This window comes from Calliphora vicina, chromosome 4 (assembly GCF_958450345.1).
Source record: "Calliphora vicina chromosome 4, idCalVici1.1, whole genome shotgun sequence".
Taxonomy (NCBI): Eukaryota; Metazoa; Arthropoda; class Insecta; order Diptera; family Calliphoridae; genus Calliphora; species Calliphora vicina.
This window is the reverse complement of record NC_088783.1, coordinates 49151233-49176147: the sequence shown is the minus strand read 5'-3', so window position 1 is coordinate 49176147 and position 24915 is coordinate 49151233. Positions and strand designations below refer to the sequence as shown.

Below are 24915 nucleotides of genomic sequence, written 5' to 3'. Positions count from 1 at the left end.
AAAGAATCATATAATTATGATAAAGAATAAGGCTTTAATTCTAATTTTGATTACTTTTTTAACCTTCACAAGGGGTTCGGTTCATATTTGACCAATTTTGAAATTAAAATTGAATTTTTTCGAAATGCGAGTGGTTGATATTTTTGTTATTTCATGAATTTGATTGAATTTCTGAACATTTTACTTATAGGAAAACTACGATTCCACGGTTAGATACCAAAGCTATATTTTTCTAATCCATCATAAGGTAGGTATTCAGATCAAATGTTACCCAAAATTGAATTTTTTCAAAAAGTTCGTGGTTGATATTTTTCATATTTTATGACTTTAATTTAATTTCAAATGCCAAAAACTACTAGGTTTAAAAAAAGGGGGAAAAAATATATATTTTCTATTTGGGTCAAATTTTACCAGAAGATCGTTAACATCAGTAAATTTGAACCCATTGTGAAGGCTAAAATAATCTCTTAGGACACAGTTTAAATGCATTGGAGTATATAGACTTTTTTAAAGTTAAAGTTTTTAATACACAAAGGGCAATTTCTATTGCTTAAAGTTAACTTTGACTATTGGGAACTTAAAGGGAAGTTGTAATAATGGCCCTTAAATTCATAAAACACACATATAGAAAAAACCGGCTATTCGAGGAAAAAAACCCGGTTTATTCGATATTCGAAATGTGAGCTTTTCAAAAAAACCGAAACCGACTTTACCTAAAAAAACCGGTTATAACCGGTTATTAAAAACCGCGCCGATCACCCTACTATCTACTAAGTAACTCAATGAATTCAGAATTTATCATATAAAAAAATAAATTCAGCAACAATTTCTTGTTGCTCTGTGTAATATTCTATAAAAACCGGGTGCTGTGTATATAATAGTATTATTGTCTGTATTTTTGAAATGAATAATAATTTCAATTATATGTATAGTCTGCTCTTGGGTTTTTATGAAAAGAAATTTAATAAAAAAATGTATTAAAAAAAGATGCCTTTAAGCTAAAATATCTTTCTTATCATCTCGTTTTTATTTGTTCTTTGTGCTTTCGATTTGGGCATACAGAGATGGGTAATGTTTTAGCGGTGGTAAGAATCAACTATTAAAAGCCTCTAATGTATCCCGAAAAAGTCACTGTTTTGTGTCACTGCACGAACGATTTGAGGGCATGGTCATCTCACGTGGAGGTGATGTGAACTCGCCGAGATCATGCGTTTTTTCTCCGTTTGACATTTTATTGTGGAGGTTTTCTTAAGTCGCAGGTCAATGTGAATTAGCCAAAACCAATGCCATCCATTCAAATTCAGCCTGATTGAAAGAGATTTAACTAAGTACTTCAGAAAACATACTAGTTCTTTTTATCTTGTTTTTTTCCCATTTATCTCTATATTTCTGCCCACCAATATATTTAGCCCCCAAAGCATTTATCTTTTTTATACGAAGAATATTAAGAAGAAAACCAGAAACGAAAACAATTATGAATTCACAGCCGCACATAATAAACATAAATAAACATGCATGAACACCATTAAGCAAGAAAATCCATATTGATTCTATTTCAACACCCAATATGAGTTATTTATTCACACATTAAATATTGCAGCAGTACATCGTCATCAATTCAAATAAATCAATTTAATAATTTAATAAAATACAATATTTTCTATGGAATTATAGCATCTATAATGTATATACTTATGTTTAAATTACCATCTAATAAATAGAAAATTTTCCTTTTTTTATTTTTAGATGAGCAATTTATGTGTCTGCAAACAATAAAACTGGTAATTATTTTAAAGCAATTATAATTTGAAATAATAGATTTTTTTTGTCTTGGGAATTTTCTATACAATAATTTAAACAAATTAAATTTTAATTGGAAAATTTTTAAGGCTAATAATATGTTTTACGTATTCAGTGTTAGTTATTTATTAAATTTTTTTTCTTAAATATTTAGAAATTCTTGAGTTGACTTTAATTTTTAATCTGTTAACAAAACTAGTTGCAAAAGTTTATTTTATTTGAAGTTATCTTTTGACAAAGTTTAAATATTTTGTTTTTGTTTTTTATTGTAACAAACTTTAATCTCTGGCTTATGTATTTTGCATATTTTATTGTTTGAATTTTATAATTAAATGCAAAATGTCAAACTTTGTTTAAGATTAAACAATCAAATTCTCATAAAATATAAACAGTTAAAAAAGCAAAAACTTTTATTGTGAATTTCAAACTAAAAATTTAATATTTACGTTCCATCAAGTTAAAATAGTTTTCTTTTAAAATTTCAATGATTTATATTTTTGAGTGATTTTCGGAAGTGGGCCTTATATGGGGGCTATGACCAATTATGGACCGATCACCATGAAATTAGGTCGTGTGATTTATGTCTATATGAAAGTTTACTATGTTGAATTTTGTGAGTATTCCGACATTTTTAAGAGATTTATGCATCTTAAAGTGATTTTCGGAAGCGGGTCTATATGGGAGCTACTTATGGACCGATCGTAACAAAATTTGGTGACATGAATTTCGTATATATAAAACTTATGCACCAAATTTGATTGAAATATCTTCAAAATTGCTACCTGTACTTTGCGCACAATGGACAGCCAACCAGACGGACGGACGGACGGACATCGTTTAATCGACTCAGAAAGAGATTCTAAGTCGATCGGTATACTTTAAGGTAGGTGTTAGACTATTATTTATGGACGTTGCAAACATCTGCACAAACGCATAATACCCTCCCCACTATGGTGGTGTAGGTTATAAATATATTTTTTTCGTGAAAATAACAAATTTTTTTGTTTTAAAAAATTTATGAAAAATCGAAAACGGCAGAAAGTGCTCAAGTTTGTGGTTTTGTCGTAAAGCCACATATAATAGCAACAAAACGAGGTATCGAGCATAAAAATCGATTGATTATTTACGAATTTATTCACAATTAAGTGAAATCGCTCATTTTCGCAAAATTTTAGTTTTTTGTTTGATATAAATAAAATTGAGTAGTTAATGTACTTCTTTCGATTTATTGAATTTTGAAAATATTTTCCTCATGCAATGTATAAATTTTTCCATAAATATTGCGTTTCAATCGGCTCAGTAGTTTCGCAGTTATAATAACAAATTTAAGCAAAAAATATATTTTTTATGTGAAAATAGCATTTTTTTGTTTTCAAAAAATCATGAAACATCGATACCGGCAAAAATTGTTCAGATTTATTACATTATCGCAAAGCCACATGTATTAGGAACAAAATGAGGTACAGATCATACAAATCGATTGATTTCTTACGAATTTATTCACAATTAACTGAATTCGCTCATTTTCACAAAATTTTAGTTTTTTGTTTGATATACATAAAATTGAGTACTTAATGTTCATCTTTCTATTGATTTAGTATTAAAAACGTTTTCCCTATGCTATGTACAAACTTTCACATATATATTTGTTTTCAATCGGCTCAGTAGTTTCGGAGTTATAATAACAAATTGAAGCAAAAAATATATTTTTTATGTAAAAATATATTTTTTTTGTTTTAAAAAATCATGAAAAATCGAAAACGGCAGAAATTGTTCAGATTTATTGAATTACCGCAAAGCCACATGTATTGAGAACAAAATGAGATATCGATCATAAAAATCGATAGATTCTTTTCGAATTTATACGCAATTAAGTGAAATCGCTAATTTTCGAACAATTTTAGTTTTTTGTTTGATATACATAAAATTGAGTAGTTAATGTACTTCTTTCGATTAATTGAATTTTGAAAATATTTTCCTCATGCAATTTTCAAATTTTCACATAAATATTGCGTTTCAGTCGGCTCAGTAGTTTAGGAGTTATAATAACAAATTGAAGCAAAAAATATATTTTTTATATGAAAATAGCAAATTTTTTTTGTTTTAAAAAAATCATGAAAAATCGAAAACAGCAGAAATTGTTCAGATTTATTGCATTATCGCAAAGCCACATATATTAAGAACAAAATGAGATATCGATGATAAAAATCGATAGATTATTTTCGAATTTATACACAATTATGTGAATTCGCTCATTTTCACAAAATTGTATGTGCCCTTGTAAGCAAATGTGCTAAGTCAACTTTTTTGAAAATTTAAAAAAATACACAATTTGCTTAAATAAAGTTTATTTTGTTTTTCTCATTATTATATTATGATATGCACAAGTGCTAAGTCTATTATCTATAGAAGACTAGTGGAGATGATTGCCACTACTAAACAACTTTGAGACTGAGTATTGTGCCCAGTAATTTCTGGGACTTTTGAGTTAATTTTAGTACCTACTAAAACTAAAATTTATAACAAACCTATTTTGATTGTAAGCAGTTGCCCACTGTAATCGATAAATCACTATTTACAACATTTTTAATGTTGTCTAGTCTAGTTTCACATCTTACAACTGGCAAAAATGTTGTGCTTAAGATTGTTAAAATTTGATAGTGCCTCAATTACGATATAAATTTGCAATAAATTGTGTAAACAACCAGTTTAGAATATTAAATTCTTGCTAACTCCCACTCAAAAAAATACAGCCTTAAATGTTGTTGTCTATTTCTGTTAAACATATTTTAAAGAAAAAATTTTTAAGAAAATAAAAAAACAAATAAATAGTCTAACATGGTGGGTGACCTTGTCTAGCTCAGTGAAGCAAATCATGGAATTGTTATTAAAAAAAAAGAAAATTTGTTCTTTCGTTTTCTTTTTAAAGGAACTACTCTTAAATTTAGGGCAGTTAAAGTAGCAGATTAAATTTGCCATAAATAGCTGTACAATAAATAAGCTACATTTAAATTTTAAACACATTTGCAAACAAATTTGTTTAATTATCAGCTACAAACATGAATGTTCAAAGGATTTAAATTTTTGTGTAATAAAAATTTAAGGCAATGGCCTCTAAATTCTTTGTAGCTTATTTCAAAGACGCTGTGAATTTAATTTTGTATTTTGTAAAAGATTTCTTGTATTTGTATTTTTCTATTTAATTTTCACAACAAAACGTGTTTTGTCATTTCTTTTACAAAAGCACACATTTCTTGTTTATGTTGTTGAAAGCTAAAAGTAAATAGAATTTTTAAATTCCTAAGAAAAAGAGAAATCAAAACCATTTAATAATATATTGAGGTTTCTCTATGCTAGACCATCGGCATTATAGTAAAAAAGTAACAAAATCTCCAAGGACCTTTAAAATTTACTCTATTTAATTTAGCAACAGTTTCTTATATATATTTCTTGAATTTTGTTAAAAGCTTTTAAATCATAAACAATATTTTCTATTACTATTCTATTATTTAGGCAAAACTTATTTTGTTTTCTAAAGTTTAGCAAATGCTTCGAAAATTCAAATGTGTCATTAAACTCTGTTGAGACTACCATGTGTTTAGTATAAATATTTTCCATTTATGAAGGTGTGATACTATAAAAATAATTATATATCATTGTTGAGATCGTAAATCGTTTAGCAGCTCATGTGGATATTAAAAATTCACAGTAAAGGATTTTGCACAACTCTTAGTCCTAATATTATAGTTACTTAATTTTAATTAATATATTTTTCTATATTGTTGGTATTTTTTGCAAAGAATAATGCCAAATTATTTAAGGTACGTTCTTATAAAAATATTTGTCCAAATATGATTTTTTGTTTAAGTCTTTAAATTTTTATTTTAATAATTTGGTTGTAGGATGTGATCCATTGCTGGGTGAACGTCAACAAACAAAATTATTATAGTTACTTTATTGTAAAATGCTTTCATCAAGCGTTTCCTATTTTTATATTTAAATAAACTAAAGTGTGTGTAAGATATTCGTCTGAAAGGCTCACATATATTATTAAGAGGCCCGGTTAATAAGTCCGTGGCTTTTAGAATGACAGAGGTTTTTGGATAAAAAATCATTTTATTTTTCAACATAGACCTCTTTGATCTCTCACACTTTATCCAAAATTTTTCCAATTTTTTTATCGCTTCGAAAAAATAAGATTTGTCGAGGTCATTAAAATAGGCATTTTATGACCGATTCACCTCAATAAACCCTCTGTTTTGAGTGCTATTTGGTCTCTGGTGTGTTCTAGTGGATCCACTTTTTGTCCATGGTTACGAAGCGTTTCCATATTGCGGTTGAACAACGTCAAATACTCCTGCGAAGTTGTCACATGATTGCATTCATCTTACAAAGCTTTCATTCAAAATATGAGATGCCTATGGTTTCAATCACCCTCACTTTAAATCTCCAATCGGCCGACACCATATCGTGATTTTTTTCCATTGTGTAGAGTGTAGAGATCTCAACTGGGAGCCCAGAACGTTCGGCATCTTCCATGCTTGTACAGCCACAATGGAATTCAGTAAACCACTTTTTTACCATTGAAATTGATGGTGCAGAGTTCCCATAGTATTTGTCAAGCTTAGCCTAGGTTTCAGTTTTTCCCCAAAAATAATGCTTTATCGGCACACGAAATTCACTTTTTACTATTTTCTCCTTAATTCACGTTGTAGTCTGCTATAAATGGCTGTCAAATATAAACTAACTAAGGCAGCTTATTCAAATTTTGACAGGTGTCAACTGACAGAAGTGCTCTTTGGTGGGCAGTTCACATCACCTTCACTTGAGATGACCATGCTCTCAAATCGACACTTGTGTTTGCTGGCGAACCCATTCGTTCAGAAATGGGACTAGTCGTAAAATCTGCGAAGCGCGCGGAACGTTGCCCCAAGAGAACACACATTTTCATAAAACAATTTCATCATTTTCACATATTGATGAATGCTGTATACGTCCATGGAGATTTGGCAAAATAAACTTAATAAATGACAGTAAAATGAACTGTGTGGTACGAAGCATCGTCCTGTTTAAACCACATGTCATTCGTGACAATATCATTCAAGAAATTTGTAATCATCGATTATAGTGCCAGCCATTGTCCTGGACAATGTAGTTTTGAAATAAATATGGACCGATGCCGTCACCAGTCCAAAATCCACATCAAATACACACATCCTTGGATGTCATGTGGATTGGTATCGTCTCAAATTCGACAATTTCATAAAAACAATTTTTTCATTTGCATGTATTGTTGAACGTTATGACCGTCCATGGTGATTTGAAAAAAAAAGTAAATTCAATGTAGATGTAGCTTCATCAATATGGTCGCTATCAACAAATGTAATAATGTGGTAGTAGGAAAAATTTTGTAGAAATTGTTCTATAACTAAAGTGTGAGCAAAACAACGTGTACTTGTATTAAGTTAAATAAAACGTAAACCTTAAAAATACGTAAATTTATTCAAATATTGTGAAAATTCAATAAACATTTAATACTTATGTATTGGTATATTACTCGGTATTTATAAATGTATGTACTTTTTCCGGAAATACTCACATTAAAGATTTTATAGTTGCTTCCGGTAGCTTTTTGGTCGAGGTGGTCCACTTAGGCTTAAAATCGGACATGTCCTGGAATATCTTTCCTGTGTTCTTTAATTCCTTTTTTACAAGAGCCTAATATCGTTCCACAGGCTTCCCGTGGTAAAAATTTTACATTATTGTTTGATAGGGTTTTTTTCAATAATGGCGTGATGCCAAATCGGGTCAGAAATATGAAGGCCCTCTGTGCTATTTTAAAAAAAAGTTAAAAGCTATTTTTCGACACTCCGTAGTATATATTTCTGTATTTGCCGTACCTGATGTCTCAAATGATTGACTTATTTTGCCACAACTGCAAATGCCTTGCCATACAAGGAACTTCTTGTAGATTTTTTTTGTACGGTATCACCCACAAAAAATCTTGTCCCGGAAGTTATAAAAAAATCTGTCAGTTCATAAGTTTCATCATCCATCACACAACAGTTTTTTTTATAAACTTTGACCCAAATTTGTTCACCCTTTCTTTTGCTTTTAGGGTCCTTACTACTTTGCAATCAGGAACTTTCTGAACTTTATACTACTTCAACCCAGCATTAACTTTGGCTCTGTACACAACAGTATCAGTACATTTAACTTTACAAGCTACTTTTATGATATAAGTGTTCGTTGATCTTCGAAAGAATTGTTTGATTTCTTTTGCCTTACCAATGTCTGTTAAACCATTTTCCTGATCGAGATTTTTATTTAATGTTCAAGTCTTCCTTATAAACAACATTTGTATGACTTTTAAAACAGTGTGATGATAAACCTTCAGATCTTTTGCTAGTTTGATCGAAATAAAAGTTGAAATTTTTGATTTAGAAAAGAATCGATCACCCTGATTCTTCGACATTTTTTAGTTTCTTCGAAAAATTGTAATTTAATATAAACCGGTTTCGGTTTTTTTATAATAACCGTTTAACCGGTTTTTTGGAAAAATATTAAAACAATAGTGATTAAAACAGTTTTGATTACCTCTTTTATCCTTCACAAGGTCTTCAGTTCAAATTTGACCCATTTTGAAATTAATATTTAATTTTTTCTAAAAGTGAGTGGTTGATATTTTTGATATTTTATGAATTTTACTTCGTTTCAAATGTCAACAACTATGTTAGGTTTTTAGAAAAACAAATAGGCAAAAAATATCTAAACACTTGTTTGGACTTAAGGTCTTTTGTTACGTACAATTAAATTCAATTTTTTCAGAGCTTTGGTAGCACTACAATATATCTTTGGTAGCTCTAATATATAACTGTATCTTTTCATCATACTTGCTGAACTACTGTTTTCATTATCCTTCATAAGGTCTTCAAGTAAAATGTTATCCATTTTGAAATTAAAATTGCATTTTTTCGCAAAATGAATGGTTGCTATTTTTGATATTTTATGACTTAAATTTAATTTAAAATGTCAACAACTACGTTAGGTTTTTTTTGTAAAAAAAATCTATTTTCTATTTGGGTCAAATTTGACCCGAAGATCGTTAACGCAGTAAATTTGAAGACCTTATGAAGGTAAAATAATCTCTTAGGAATAAGTAAAACACAGTTTAAATGCTTTGGAGTATATTGATTTGTTTTTGTTTTTATAAAACTAGACATTTAAAATTATCTTTTATTTGGTGTATTTGTAGGACATATAGAAAATAAAGCATTCAGTAAGTTTTCAGGCTTTCCAGAACACTTGTGACATTTTCTAAATATAAAATAGCAGTATTTGTTTTAATATTTTTTTCTGATTTTGAATATTTTTTAAAGTTTTTAATACACTAAAACTCATAAAAACACACTTTTAGAAGAAACCGGCTATTCGAGAAGAAAAACCCGGTTTTTTTCGATATTCGCAATTTGAGCTTTTCAAAAAAACCGAAACCGAACGTAGCAAAAATACTGATTACAACCGGTTATTAAAAACCGAGCCGATCATCCTAGGAAAGATATTACCATTTCTGGTTAAAAAAAATAACAATTTGTAGGACCAAGGATAAGTTTTGGATGGAATAGTGTGTATACGTTTTTTTTTAACTCACTCTTTATTATCTTAATATTATGTAAAAAATATATTGTTTTTTAAACATTTTAGCTTTTCTCAGAGTCAATCAATTGGCTCTTGAAATGCAGAAACCTTCCCACTGTGCTGTATCGGTTTCGTATCGGTTTGGTACTAACACTATGTTATTTTTTACTACTTCTTCACCTTATTATATACATTTTAATGTGATGTTTCGTGATGTAACATTGTAAGTCCACGTTTTATGAAAATCTGATTTTTAATACAAAATGCTAGAATAAGTTTGTGTAGAAAAATTTTCAATTACACTAGTTTACAAGGTTTTTGCTCATGAATTGAAACATATGGGGATTTGTGTATTTAGGTCTTCTAACTTCGGAAAATATATTAAAAAAAATCCTGGACGTCAAACTTTTGAGATATTTATTAAAAACGAAACATATAAAAATGTACATTAAATTAGGACAAAAAAATTAAAAGTGAAATGTTTAGTACTCTTTTTATAATTATTTTCATTTGTCTCCCTCACGGCACTTCAACAGTAGTCTCTTAGCATATTCTGATCCCAAGAACCTTGATAATTCCTCTCGAAAAACTTCAAATCTTGATTGAAACGCTCTCCATGTTCGTCACTCATGTGTCCGAGGTTTTCCGGGAAAAAATCCACATGAGAATGTAAAAAGTGAATTTTGAGGGATATATTTACACCCATCAGTTCAAAATTATGTAATAAATTCGCAACAATATCTCTGTAATTTTGACTTTTCTTATTCCCCAAAAATTCTTAATAGACACTCAAATTTGGTATCAACCAAAATTTTTCTTATTTGAGGATCCACAAATATCCCTTCTTTTAGTTTAGCCTCAGAAAGACTCGGGAACACGCTGCATAAATATTGAAATGCTGGCTTTGTCTTATCTAAAGCTTTTACGAAATTTGTTAATGTAAATAAGGATTTTCCAGTGTTTGTGTTATAGGAAAACCTCGATTTGACTGAATAATTTTTCCGCAAATGAAACAAAAATGGTCTGGGTTTATTTTACACTTTCTAGAAGACATTTTAAAATAGTTTTTACTTTAGAGTTTTGTATTTAATAGCGATTTATTAACGTTTATCTACAGGAAAGATATACTTTTAAACAGTATATATTTTTTTCCCGTTAATTTTTTTTGGAATTTGTCAAAAGAATAAAACTCTGAAAGTATCTAGTAGCTTCGCCAGAGTGTTGAGTACCCAAAAACGATGTAAATACTTAATTACTACAATTCGGTACACTACAGTATGCATTAGTAGTACTCAGGGCAGGTGAAAAATAAAAACCCATATTTCTCAATATTTTGACGTATAGGTGGGGAACAAAAAATGGTCAATTAACTAGCGTCCCTAGCTCTTCTTAAAAATATAAGTTTCATTCCATGAGCAAACAAAAATTTTTGATTTGTAAACTAGTGTTATTTCGGTTTTATCGTTATTGTACTGTTGTATGTTAAAGTGCTAAGTCCATTTCGTGGTATGCAAATATGCTGAGTCCATTTTTTTTTACCAAATTTATTTATTTATTTATCGTAAAGAGATATTCCGAATTAAATTTTACCGATTATTTTCGTTAAAAATAGCCGGTAGATAACGAAATTTATCGGTAGGTTATCGACAAATAAAATGTTCTAGTTAAGCTATAACGATAATTGTTTTGTAACATAAATACTCGAAATAAGTTGTTCTTTGAAAGTGCGATTGGTCAACTATTTTGTGTTTGTTAGATACGGACTGATTTGAGTTTTAAATATAAAAATTAACATGCTTTAATTATCTTTTTAAGACATATATTATATTTTAGAAAACAGTATTAGAAATTGTCGACCGATGGTACTTATAAGTACCATAACAATAATAAGCTTACAAAATGAAAACAAAACTTATTTTGACCCTTTTTGCCAAAAGTACTTTGAAGTACACTATCATCTTTGGAATAATATATTTTTTTGTATATTGGCATCAAAAATCGATGAGTTTTTTTTATCTTTTGGCTTATGCTGACTCAACGGTTCCAGGTCACTTTCGGTACCTTGCAGGTCCTCCACAAAGTTAGAATTTTGTAAGTAACTTAATGAAGTCCTTATTTTCAATATTTCATAAAAAAAAATAAAACATTTTCAAAGATTTAAAGCTTTGGTCCACAAGGGGTTAAGAGCAATTTTTATTTGGGGCATAATATCCATATTTAACACATTTATGAAGTGTATAATGTTTATCCCTATATTCAAATTTCCCAGTGAGCATTTTAAACCACATTTGGCGATGTGATACGATTATAAACTTATATAAGACCGTATTCTAAGAAGGAAATTCATCGGAATTTGTCGACTGTCCTTATAACAACACATATCTGAATTCTTAATCAATGATCACTTTTGTGGTGGCATAGACATATGGATTACACTGGCTTAGTTTTATTTTTAGAAAAAAAACTCTTTTTCTTTTGTTTTCAGTAGGTTTCGCGAACATATTTGGGTGAGCTGATGCTTGATTTTTATATATAAATGATATTATTTATTCAAACGACTACGAATTTATCTGCAAATACGAAAAAATAGTGAATATTTTGATGATGTTTTAATTTTAAAAATATTGACATTTATATTTTTAACTATATTCGTCGTTAAAATGTATTACCGAGAGATATTGTTAACTTCAAATGGTGAATATAAAATTCGTTAAAACAACCGATATTTTTCGTTACTTAACGACATCGGTAGGAAAGTATAAAAAGTTACAGAATTGCGGTACAGGACAGTCTTATGAATTGGCACCATATTAATATCACTTGGGAAAAAGCAGTAGTTTTAAATTTTTTTTTTCAATTTCCAACATTAAACCAAAAAAATTTTGCATGCAATGAGGAAAATTTTAAACACGAACAGTTTCAGCATGCTTAAGTATCGGTATATACAACAAAATGGGATTTGTATTAATTTTTGAAAAATATTTTTAATCAAATTCTAAATTCTTTTATTTTCCTTAGTAATGTTTTTCTTTCAAAAGATGCTTGTATCTATATTTTACATCAAATATAAATGTAGAACGTAAAACTACTTTATAATTGCTCGTAAATTATACGCAATTTTATTTATTTCTCTATTTAAATTTGTTTTGCCTGCCGCAGGCCATTCTAAATTTAGTTACATTTGAAACAAATTACAAATACTATCAGACTCCTCCCATAATATACAGACATATAATTAAAGCAATACAATGTATGTTAAAGAGAATCATTTTAATGTAAATTTAATTTGAAACAAATGTATTTTGCACAACATGTTGCTCTATAGTACTCGCATAAAATAGTAATTATCTTACATGGGGTTAAACTGTTTACCACATTTCATGTAGGGCATAACAAAAATTAGTTAGCAAAATCAATTTAAATAGTCTATTAAAATTTAAATGTTTTAAAAATAGATTTTTCCCCCTAAATACTTAATTATAGTTCATGTTTGTAAACATTTTAATAGAATATTCAATGAAACCTGAATCGCATTACAAATCCGTTCCTCCCAAATAGAAAACAAATCAAAACAATTTTGTTGAAAATCTAAACAATTTGCATGACTGCTCGTAATTAACGGTCAACAGCAAAATATTTCATAGAAATTCAAAAAATTTAAATAAAAACAATGAGGTAAAATCGTATTATTTAGTTGTTTATTTGTGTGGTAAAATTCTAAAAACAGGAAATTACATGATAGATATTTATTTAAAATATTCTTAGTTATGCAGAATTTTAAAGGGAGCTACATAAAACAAATTCAACCATGATTTTAAAAATAAATTTGAACAATTTGCAAAAGTACCTCTGGTACCTAAGTTCTAAAAATTAAGTACCTAAACTCAAAATTACAAAATCTGTCACATCAGCTTTCACAGATATTAAATTTCTCCGCCTCTAAAAAAACACCCTATAAAAAACTTTTAAATTGCACAAAATTTAGTAGAAAATTGAAGAGATATTAAAGCATTTAAAAATTTTTTATCTGATACTTAAGATTTGAACACAATGGCCCTGGAATGGAATGTGACATGCAAATTTGTATATTTCTCATAAAATACTAATGTTACATATTAAAGGACCAGCTCATAAATACTTCCCACATTTGTGTATAGCTGTTTAATAAATTTTTCACAAATTTTCTATTACAAAACTACATGGGGGGGAAACAAATCGAATATATTAATTAGTAAACAGGTATTATTGGAAAACAATGACATTAAATATTTATACGTTTTGGAAAACACTGCTGGTCTTTATCAATTAGTACCAATAAAGTTTATTATTTTTACAAAACATGTAGATCGAAGAAAAAAGAAAATAAATACTACACAACTATGTACAATACACACAATAACAATTTGAAATACGTACGTTTTGTGAATTTAAATTTTGGGAAGAGTACGTGTTTGTGTGCCATAGCAGATATTTATGTGGTCAACATTGTAGAAATTATTTTTAAATCTATCCATCTTAATATAAAACACTTACATATCTCTAAAGCCACATGTTGTTTATTTTAAAGAAAATTATAGCTCTTAGAAATGTGTTTTGCTATAAAATAAAATGTTGTGTAGAAAAGGGGTTGTAAAGGGTGCTTTTTTTAGTGACGGATAATATTAAATTGGCTGTATTGTTTTCTAAGACAGTAGATTTGAAAGTTCTCAATTGTTTTGAGGTTAGTTTGGTTTGGAAATTTATCATGAAGATACACACAATAGAGCAACGTTTGCAAATTATTTACATTTATTTTGAAAATCATGGTTAAATTCGACAACTGATCGGGCAATACGTGCATCTTATAATCGTCCATCATAGCGATTAATACCAGAAACTATGAATCGTTTTTACAGTACGTTTATCCTTAATGACAATAGGCATCCCAAAAGAGGCCGTACAGTGCACTGAGCACAGAACAAACGAATGATGATGTACAGCGTAGTGTTGAAGATTATGCAAATATCGATGGTCAGAACGTTACAGTCAACGCTCAGCAGTATACAAAGATACTTACTAAATTTATTGAGCTCAAAATTCGACAATTTTGTGTATTCACGAAGTTTTAATTTTTTGGTCGAAAGAAGCATTATACTAAATGAAAAAAATGGTGTAAGTAATATCTTAGATAATTCTTGTTGTCAGATTATATTGTGAAATTTGATGGGGATAATTTTAGTGGAAGATGTTAACCTTCTAGCTCCTCTCTTTATTGATCAATTTGAACATTTTTTCGAGAAAATTCAAAAGAAGTCCTTTCAAAAAGGATATTGAAGGAAAATTTGTTTTGGAAAATTTCTTTCACCAAAGATACCAACGTTATAAATAAAGCTCTTTATGCTTAGTTAGCAAAATTACACGCCACCTTGAGTTTCAATTTTTTTAAAAAAATGGCCAAAAATCCATTTATGAGCCAAAAGAGTTGAAATTTAAAATTTCAATAGTCCATGAGCAGATCTTCAGATAGCATGTATACATTTGTGATTTATCTCTTTTAGTTAAAGAGATATTTATATTTATTATTTAGGTTTCAGTAAAAAATTCTACAAACGCAAAGCACCATTTCTAGGTAAAGCTTCATATATGGGGTATTTCGTGTCAAGTGAACCAACTTTTGAAATCGAAGTCTTCCGATCGGGATGAAATTAGCACCAAGGTTGGATAGTAACTCAGACACAGATCGGCCGAGAACTCTCTAAGTTAGAGGAGTCAAAATTTGACATTTTGGCCAAGAAGGTTTTTTCTTATTTTTTTTTATCCATGTAACTTATGACCTATTGTTCTTAGCTAAATATGTCCCAAATAGTTATAGCCCTTTCTTCAATCTTTCGAAAAAAATATTTAAAAAAAAAAAATTTTAATATTTTTTTTCCGAAATCAAAAGCTTTTTTGACTTTTTTTTCAAAATGGGCCCTTTTTTTCTTAAAATAATGTTTAGATATTTTCCTTGTAGACCTGTTTGGTCGCTTAGTGGGATGCGAGTGGGATATCTATCAAAATAAATATTTTGTAACTCAAGACATAGAATTTTTGACTTTTTTTTTGGCAAAATCTAACTTTTTTTTCAAAATGGGCCCTTTTTAATTTTTTTTTTGCTCAAAGACATAGAATTTTTGACTTTTTTTGCAAAATCAAAAACTTTGGTGATTTTTTTTTTCAAAATGGACCCTTTTTTAATTTTTTTTTTTAGCTCAACCAAATGCTGAGATCTTTTCCTTGAAGACCCTTTTGGTCGCTTAGTAGGGTGCGAGTGCGATATCTATCAAAATAAATATTTTGTAACTCAAGAAATACAATTTTTGAAATTTTTTGGAAAAATCTAAATTTTTTTTCCAATATAGGCCCTTTTTTATACCCTTCACCTTCGTGAGAAGGGTATATATAAGTTTGTCATTCCGTTTGTAATTTCTACATTTTTCATTTCCGACCCTATAAAGTATAAATATTCTGGATCCTTATAGATAGCGGAGTCGATTAAGCCATGTCTGTCTGTCTGTCTGTCTGTCTGTCTGTCTGTCTGTCTGTCTGTCTGTCTGTCTGTCTGTCTGTCTGTCTGTCTGTCTGTCTGTCTGTCTGTCTGTCTGTCTGTCTGTCTGTCTGTCTGTCTGTCTGTCTGTCTGTCTGTCTGTCTGTCTGTCTGTCTGTCTGTCTGTCTGTCTGTCTGTCTGTCTGTCTGTCTGTCTGTCTGTCTGTCTGTCTGTCTGTCTGTCTGTCTGTCTGTCTGTCTGTCTGTCTGTCTGTCTGTCTGTCTGTCTGTCTGTCTGTCTGTCTGTCTGTCTGTCTGTCTGTCTGTCTGTCTGTCTGTCTGTCTGTCTGTCTGTCTGTCTGTCTGTCTGTCTGTCTGTCTGTCTGTCTGTCTGTCTGTCTGTCTGTCTGTCTGTCTGTCTGTCTGTCTGTCTGTCTGTCTGTCTGTCTGTCTGTCTGTCTGTCTGTCTGTCTGTCTGTCTGTCTGTCTGTCTGTCTGTCTGTCTGTCTGTCTGTCTGTCTGTCTGTCTGTCTGTCTGTCTGTCTGTCTGTCTGTCTGTCTGTCTGTCTGTCTGTCTGTCTGTCTGTCTGTCTGTCTGTCTGTCTGTCTGTCTGTCTGTCTGTCTGTCTGTCTGTCTGTCTGTCTGTCTGTCTGTCTGTCTGTCTGTCTGTCTGTCTGTCTGTCTGTCTGTCTGTCTGTCTGTCTGTCTGTCTGTCTGTCTGTCTGTCTGTCTGTCTGTCTGTCTGTCTGTCTGTCTGTCTGTCTGTCTGTCTGTCTGTCTGTCTGTCTGTCTGTCTGTCTGTCTGTCTGTCTGTCTGTCTGTCTGTCTGTCTGTCTGTCTGTCTGTCTGTCTGTCTGTCTGTCTGTCTGTCTGTCTGTCTGTCTGTCTGTCTGTCTGTCTGTCTGTCTGTCTGTCTGTCTGTCTGTCTGTCTGTCTGTCTGTCTGTCTGTCTGTCTGTCTGTCTGTCTGTCTGTCTGTCTGTCTGTCTGTCTGTCTGTCTGTCTGTCTGTCTGTCTGTCTGTCTGTCTGTCTGTCTGTCTGTCTGTCTGTCTGTCTGTCTGTCTGTCTGTCTGTCTGTCTGTCTGTCTGTCTGTCTGTCTGTCTGTCTGTCTGTCTGTCTGTCTGTCTGTCTGTCTGTCTGTCTGTCTGTCTGTCTGTCTGTCTGTCTGTCTGTCTGTCTGTCTGTCTGTCTGTCTGTCTGTCTGTCTGTCTGTCTGTCTGTCTGTCTGTCTGTCTGTCTGTCTGTCTGTCTGTCTGTCTGTCTGTCTGTCTGTCTGTCTGTCTGTCTGTCTGTCTGTCTGTCTGTCTGTCTGTCTGTCTGTCTGTCTGTCTGTCTGTCTGTCTGTCTGTCTGTCTGTCTGTCTGTCTGTCTGTCTGTCTGTCTGTCTGTCTGTCTGTCTGTCTGTCTGTCTGTCTGTCTGTCTGTCTGTCTGTCTGTCTGTCTGTCTGTCTGTCTGTCTGTCTGTCTGTCTGTCTGTCTGTCTGTCTGTCTGTCTGTCTGTCTGTCTGTCTGTCTGTCTGTCTGTCTGTCTGTCTGTCTGTCTGTCTGTCTGTCTGTCTGTCTGTCTGTCTGTCTGTCTGTCTGTCTGTCTGTCTGTCTGTCTGTCTGTCTGTCTGTCTGTCTGTCTGTCTGTCTGTCTGTCTGTCTGTCTGTCTGTCTGTCTGTCTGTCTGTCTGTCTGTCTGTCTGTCTGTCTGTCTGTCTGTCTGTCTGTCTGTCTGTCTGTCTGTCTGTCTGTCTGTCTGTCTGTCTGTCTGTCTGTCTGTCTGTCTGTCTGTCTGTCTGTCTGTCTGTCTGTCTGTCTGTCTGTCTGTCTGTCTGTCTGTCTGTCTGTCTGTCTGTCTGTCTGTCTGTCTGTCTGTCTGTCTGTCTGTCTGTCTGTCTGTCTGTCTGTCTGTCTGTCTGTCTGTCTGTCTGTCTGTCTGTCTGTCTGTCTGTCTGTCTGTCTGTCTGTCTGTCTGTCTGTCTGTCTGTCTGTCTGTCTGTCTGTCTGTCTGTCTGTCTGTCTGTCTGTCTGTCTGTCTGTCTGTCTGTCTGTCTGTCTGTCTGTCCGTCTGTCCGTCTGTCTGTCTGTCCGTCTGTCTGTCTGTCTGTCTGTTGAAATCAGTTTTCTGAAGACCCCAGATATCTTCGGGATCCAAATCTTCAATAATTCTGTCAGACATGCTTTCGAGAATTTTGCTATTTAAAATCAGCAAAATCGGTCCACAAATGGCTGAGATATGAGGAAAAAACCAAGACAACCTCGATTTTTGACCTATTTTTTTACATATATCTGGATTACTAAGACATTAATATAGACAATATGGATATCTAATGATAGATTGAGAATGATAGAAAATTTTGAACCAGATTTTTGTTTTTTAAAAAAAAAAAAATTAAAAAACAAAAAAAAAATTTTTTAAATTTAAAAAAAAAAAAAATTTTAAATTTAAAAAAAAAAAAATTTAAATTTAAAAAAAAAAAATTTTAATTTAAAAAAAAAAAAAATTAAAATAACAATCGAAAAATTTTTTTTTTCCAAAAAATTCAAAAAACAACTGGAAAAAAAATTTAATTTTGTTTACCTAAAAATATTTAAAATTTTGAAGTATAATTTGGTGAAGGGTATTTAAGATTCGGCACAGCCGAATATAGCACTCTTACTTGTTAATTTTTTTTTTTGCTCAAAAGAAAACTTCCATTCCTTTAAGATATTTTTGGTCGCTTAGTGGGATTCGATCTTCCCGATCGGAAGACATCGATTTCAAAAGTTGGTTCACTTGACATGAAATGCCCCATATATGTATATAAACCTACATACATATATGTTACTTAAATACGAGCAAATTTATTTTGCTCGTATGTTTCAAAACTTATTTTTAAATTTCAAATTTTTATACTATGTATAGAATCGAAATGAAAAAAAAGACATATCGCTGGCTTAACATGCAAAGGCTCTAAGTCCATATTTTAAAATTTTACAGGAGGGACAAAAAACATTCAAACATTTTTTTGCGTAAATATTTTTGAATTCTGTAAACGCAATTTTTTTTTGTATTTTTCTTTGTTTTCTATGTGCTTAAAGCAAAATGGTAAAATAAGTATTTGCCGAGATAAAAGGTTTTTTAGACTTAGAGCTTTTTCTATTGCTTAGTTTGTATTTTTTTATGGACTTAGGTCTTTTTCTTAGAAATTGTCTTTAATTTCTTATTTACTAGTTTTTATATCTGGATTACTAAGTCATTAATAGAGACAATATGGGTATCTAACGATAGAAATTTCAAAGTCCATTGCAACGATGTATATAAGTTGGACCTACAATCGGGAAAAATATATTTTAACCCGAATTTTTTCATAAAATTTTTTTTTGCAAAAAATTCTTTTTTTAAATTTTTTTAAAAATTAAAAATAAATTTTTAAAATTTTGAAAAATTTGAAAAAAAAAAATCTTTTTAAAAAAGGGTATATAAGATTCGGCACAGCCAAATATAGCTCTCCTACTTGTTTTTCACTAATAATTTTAAAAAATGTAGAAAACTTGAAAAAAAAACAATTTAGAAAAAAAAATTGGAAATTTTTTTTTTAAATTTAAAAAATTATTTTTAAATTTTTTATACTTAAAAATATTTAAAATTTTTATTTTATAGTACAATTTGGTGAAGGGTATATAAGATTCGGCACAGCCGAATATACATAGCTATAATAGGTTTGTGTAGATGTTTGTAACGCCCAAAAATATTGGTCAAACACCCACCTTAAATTATACCGATAGTCTCAGAATCACTTTTTGAGTCGTTTAATTTTGAAGACATTTCGATAAAATGTGGTATATACACTTTTTTAGGCCCAAGGACGAAGCCTATTGAAACTAGCTGAAATCGATCCATTATTTCCCCTGGCTACCATACAAATGTCGTCATGAAATACTTTATACTATGGAAATCATGTCACCTAATTTCATGCCGATCGGTCAATAATTAGTCACAGCTCCCAAATAAGACCCTTTTCAGAAAATAACTTTTTAAATTTTAGAAGAAAAATAATTTTGCTCATTTACTTAGTGTTTTAAATGGTTGGACTTGACCGACCATGTTTTCTTACTTGTTTTAATACATGTCATTGAACAATTTGACAGTAATGGTTAAACTGCACTTTTTATAGGGACTTAGAGCTTTTTCTTGTGATAAATTGGACTAAGCGCTTATGCTCATCACTACAAAACAACAACAAAAAGCGAGATAACTCCAATTTTTTTCATTGTAATCAATGTATTTTTACTTATTGTACATTACTGCATTAAAATCTCAATTTCTAAAAAAGTGGACTTAGAGCTTTTGCATTTTATGCCAGCGATATATGTCTTTTTTTCATTTCGATTCTCCAATTTTTGGTTTTCCTCATATATATATATGTAGGTTTTTATAATTGTAATTTTAATTCAATTTTGCTGTTTATTGTGGTGTTGGTGGTATTTAAGTGTTAAGGTATCAAACTGTGAAATAAAATGCTTAATTGCACACACAAACAATCAACTTTCACATTTAAGCACATACACAAACATTGTATCACTTAAATGCACAAGGAAACAATGCGTGAATGGGTATTCTTTTGTGTGCGAGTAAACTTATATGTATTAGGATGGGCTCCAAAAAAAATTTTTTTTCAACAAAAATTGTAATATATCTGTGCCCGTATGAATGAAATTTTGAAGTATTACCAATTTTGTGTAATTTTTAATTTTTTTTACAAAAAATCTTCATCCAAAAACCAAATAATGAAAATTTGACCAAAATCTTAGACTGCCTAATCACTCGTGCGCAAAATACAGGTAACAATTTTGAAGATATTTTATTAAACCCACCTACCATCAGTATATAGTTCAAAACTATAAACTGATGGTGGGTATGCAAGAATTGGCACAGCCAAATATAACACTTATTTTACTTGATGGTTTTTTTGTAGGAACATTGGCCACTTTTTTTGTTACCATCCTAATGTTTATATGAGTTACTTTGTTCGCATGTTTTTTTGTACAATTTAAAATGAAATTAAATTGAGTTTGGATAAATAATCATTTTAAGATTAATTACAAGTAATTAAAGAAATGAAAACACAGATAAAATTAAATAACACAGCTGACCATTAACACCATTCTTAATTGAGTTTTTTTTTATATATTTTAAATAATTTTAAAATTAATTAAAATGAAAACTACGTAAACAAATGTTATTTTAATAAAAACTTAAGAATTTCATAAAACTAAATAATTTCAAGTCGATTGATTTTGGAAACCCTGATATATCATAAATTTGGTTTGTCAGTTTTAATAAGCTAAACCTGTTATTTTGAGTTTAATTAAATTTCTAAGAAGTTTGCAATTGTGGTTTAACCAAGAGATTGATTTAATTAACCATACCATACACCAGCATAGTGGGGAGGGTATTATGCGTTTCAGCTAATGTTTATAACACCAATCTAACAATCACCTTATGGTATACCGAACAACTAAAAATATTTTTCTGAGTCGATTCAAAGATGTCCGTTTATCCGTCTTTCTGGCTGTTTGTCTATGTAAACTTGTGCGCAAAGTACAAGTTGCAATTTTGAAGATTTTTCGATAAAATGAGGCAAGTGTATTATCCTCGGCACAAGGATACATCCTATTAAAACTGGATGAAATCGGTCCTTTATTTCACCTTGTCCCCATAAAAATGTCCTCCCGAAATAGCTCCCTTTAGACCATAAATGCATAAATAAATAGATATCTACACAAATTTGTTCACAAATAAGTTTTGTATACAACTAAATCACTCCGAAAACTGTTGGTTTTGGATACTCTACTAAATATCTACTGTAATTTGTCCTAAGTAGATCTCTTAAATTAAAATTTGCCTATTTTTCAACAGAACTCATATATATGTATTAATGAATTATATAACTTTCTAGATTATGTTGCATAATTTTGAATTTATGCAACATTTTTGTTATACAATTTTCATATTTAATGTAAACATCTCTTGAATTGTAAAAATTAAATTTCTTTGAAAGAAAATCTAATCATATCATGAAATCAATACAACACAAAATGTTTGGGTGTGTGTGTTGTTTTCGCACACACACACTTACACCAACACTTCAATTCAAAGTATTGAAATAACAAACAATATCTTACTAATACGTAACCATGGGAAAATCCTTTTTTTGTTGTGCAAAATTTAACCCTGTGGTTTATTAGAGATTATATAACAGTAACAGACACTCCAAAGTACACATGTTTAAAGATACATAGCTTACGCACACGTACATATTTGGTCTTGTTTGTAATGTGTTGCAAACTGCAACAACAGTTGTTAGTTGTGGGCAAAACAACAGCAAAAAAGAGGAGATACTTGAAATTTTTACCACCTACATACTTGATAAGATGTAACAGCTTTGGTACAAGTTGGTATGAAGAGCGAAAGTTAAAGTGTTGGTAAATGTTTCCTTGATTTAATGTGTGTTCTTGTAGAGAAAAAGTTTGTGTACTTAACCCTCTAATGCTTAAGTATGCCTCAAGGCACTCATTGCAAAAATGCCATAAAATGAAAATATAACTGATTTTGCATTTCCAAAACTCTTGTAATATTTTCTAAAAAACATACTTAAATATTTTAATAAGCCTTGAAACCTCTTAAAAGTTCTCTTCTTTCTTATTTACTGCACGTTTTACAAACTAAGTGCATTAACAACCAAAAAAATATGTGAAGTCCATGTTGTGCTATCAAACGTTGATTAAAGTGTTTTAAAGTTTCCCAATTGCAATCATATTTTTTTCTTAAAATGTATACTTATATTTTATATATTTGAGTCAAGATTTATGTAAAAAATGGTAAGCTATTCTTTACAGACTTGATTTATTGATGAGTGCCTTTAGGCACTCTTGGACATTGCAGACTATTTTTGCTGCCTCCACAGAAAAAACTATTTCTTAAACCGTTTCTATTCAAATATTTGTCACGTATTGAACTGGTTTCAATTATTTCATAATTAAATCAAGTATTCGTTTGCTCAAAAACAAAATTTCTTTATATTTTCTATTGAATTTTGAGTTTTGAATTTGATTATTTTGACAATTGAATATACAATTTTCGTTATTGGTTGAATTTCAAATACAAAAATTATTGAATAGATAATTTTCGTAATTGAAAACACATTTTCGATATTTTTTGTGTTTCAATTACGAAAATTATCTATTCAATAATTTTTGTATTTGAAATTCAACCAATAACGAAAATTGTATATTCAGTTGTCAAAATAATCAAATTCAAAACTCAAAATTCAATAGAAAATATAAAAAAATTTTGTTTTTGAGCAAATGAATACTTGATTTAATTATGAAATAATTGAAACCAATAACGAAAATTGTATATTCAATTGTCAAAATAATCAAATTCAAAACTCAAAATTCAATAGAAAATATCAAGAAATTTTGTTTTTGAGCAATTGAATACTTGATTTAATTATGAAATAATTGAAACCAGTTCAATATGGGATAAATGTTTGAATTGAAATATAATTTTTTCTGTGTCAGTTTTTCCCTCATATAGAAAAATGTTGTTTTGTTTTCTTTGCTTTTATTTGCAATTTTTTACATCAAATTTTAAGAAATGGCTTGTCGAGAGTGCAAACGTTTCAAGTTATCTGATTTGAGTAATGAACACTTGGAAAAGTTGTTTTCAATAAAAACTGACAAACTATTCTAACTAAAATCCGACTATGCTTCAATCTCTGAAGCCCCTAGGGTGCCTAAGCTAAATCATTGATTGTACAAATTTTTAATGTTGTTTTGAAATCAGATTCCCAAATTTACCATAATAAATTATTACCAACGTTTTTGGCAATTTTTTTTTTTAGAAATTTGCATTAGAGGGTTAAATGTATGTACAGTAGAGAGGTTCATAAGTCAACACGCGCACTTAAAACTATGAAAGGCAATATCATCCTTAACCCTTTAACCCGCAAGAGTGCCTCAAAGCATGCATAATACAACACCAATTATCTCAAAAAGTAATCATTTTTTACAGATTTGTTAACATTTCCTTCGAAGGTCGAAATGCATTCTGACTTTTAATTTTGTTCTGTCAGCTATTTTGTGAGTGAAGTCATAATTTTAGCACGTGAAATTTTGTATGTATTTTTTTTTTAAATCAAAGTTTTACTAACTTTTAGTCGCCCGATCTATTATTTATTAGTTCTTTTTCATTAGTTTGTCAATAAAATCGTATCATATTTATTTTCTTTTATTTCGTATCATATTTATTTTCTTGGTATTTACCATGGGAATCCAAGTTTTAAATGTTCAGCAGGTATGATGAAAAGAGACAGATACATATTAGAGCTACCAATGATATATTGTAGTGCTACCAAAGCTCTGAAAAAATGTAACATAATTGTGCGTAACAAAAGACCTTAAGTCCAAACAAGTTTATAGATATTTTTTCCAATTTGTTTTTCCAAAAACCTAACTTAGTTGTTGATCACTCACTTTTAGAAAAAATTAAATGTTAATTTTAAAATGTGTCAAATGGGATAGAAGAAGTAATCAAAATTGTTTTAATCACTATTATTTTAATAAATAAAACTTTTTTTCTTCAAAAAACCGGTTAACCGAAACCGGTTTATTTAAATTGCAATTTTTCGAAGAAACCGAAAACCGGTTTCTAAAAAATATCGAAGAATCGATCACCCTAATAATTACCCTAAAAAAATTATTTGACAACTTTTTTTAGCTTTTTAAAGTTTGCGGGTTAGAGGGTTAATATGTTGACTATTTCTAAGTCTTCTCAGAACAAATGTTAAACATTTTTCATCCTCTGAATTTCACGATCTGTACATCAATAATTATCGTAGGATGTTGAAATTTGGCTAATATACGACGCATGATGTTCCCGATCATTATTTTAGTTACGTTTAAATGTAACACAAAACATGTGAATTTGGAATACTCTAA

At 30.1% G+C, this 24915-nt stretch overlaps 1 long non-coding RNA gene across 1 annotated transcript in view; it reads left to right on the top strand.

Annotated features, from left to right (window-relative positions):
* The window catches only part of LOC135956243 (uncharacterized), a 143079-nt gene extending 141295 nt beyond the window's left edge, over positions 1–1784 (top strand). Inside the window, exon 3 of the long non-coding RNA XR_010576367.1 lies at positions 1747–1784. This is a non-coding gene — a long non-coding RNA (uncharacterized LOC135956243). The remainder of the gene's footprint in view (positions 1–1746) is intronic.
* The last annotated feature ends 23131 nt before the right edge of the window (positions 1785–24915 follow it).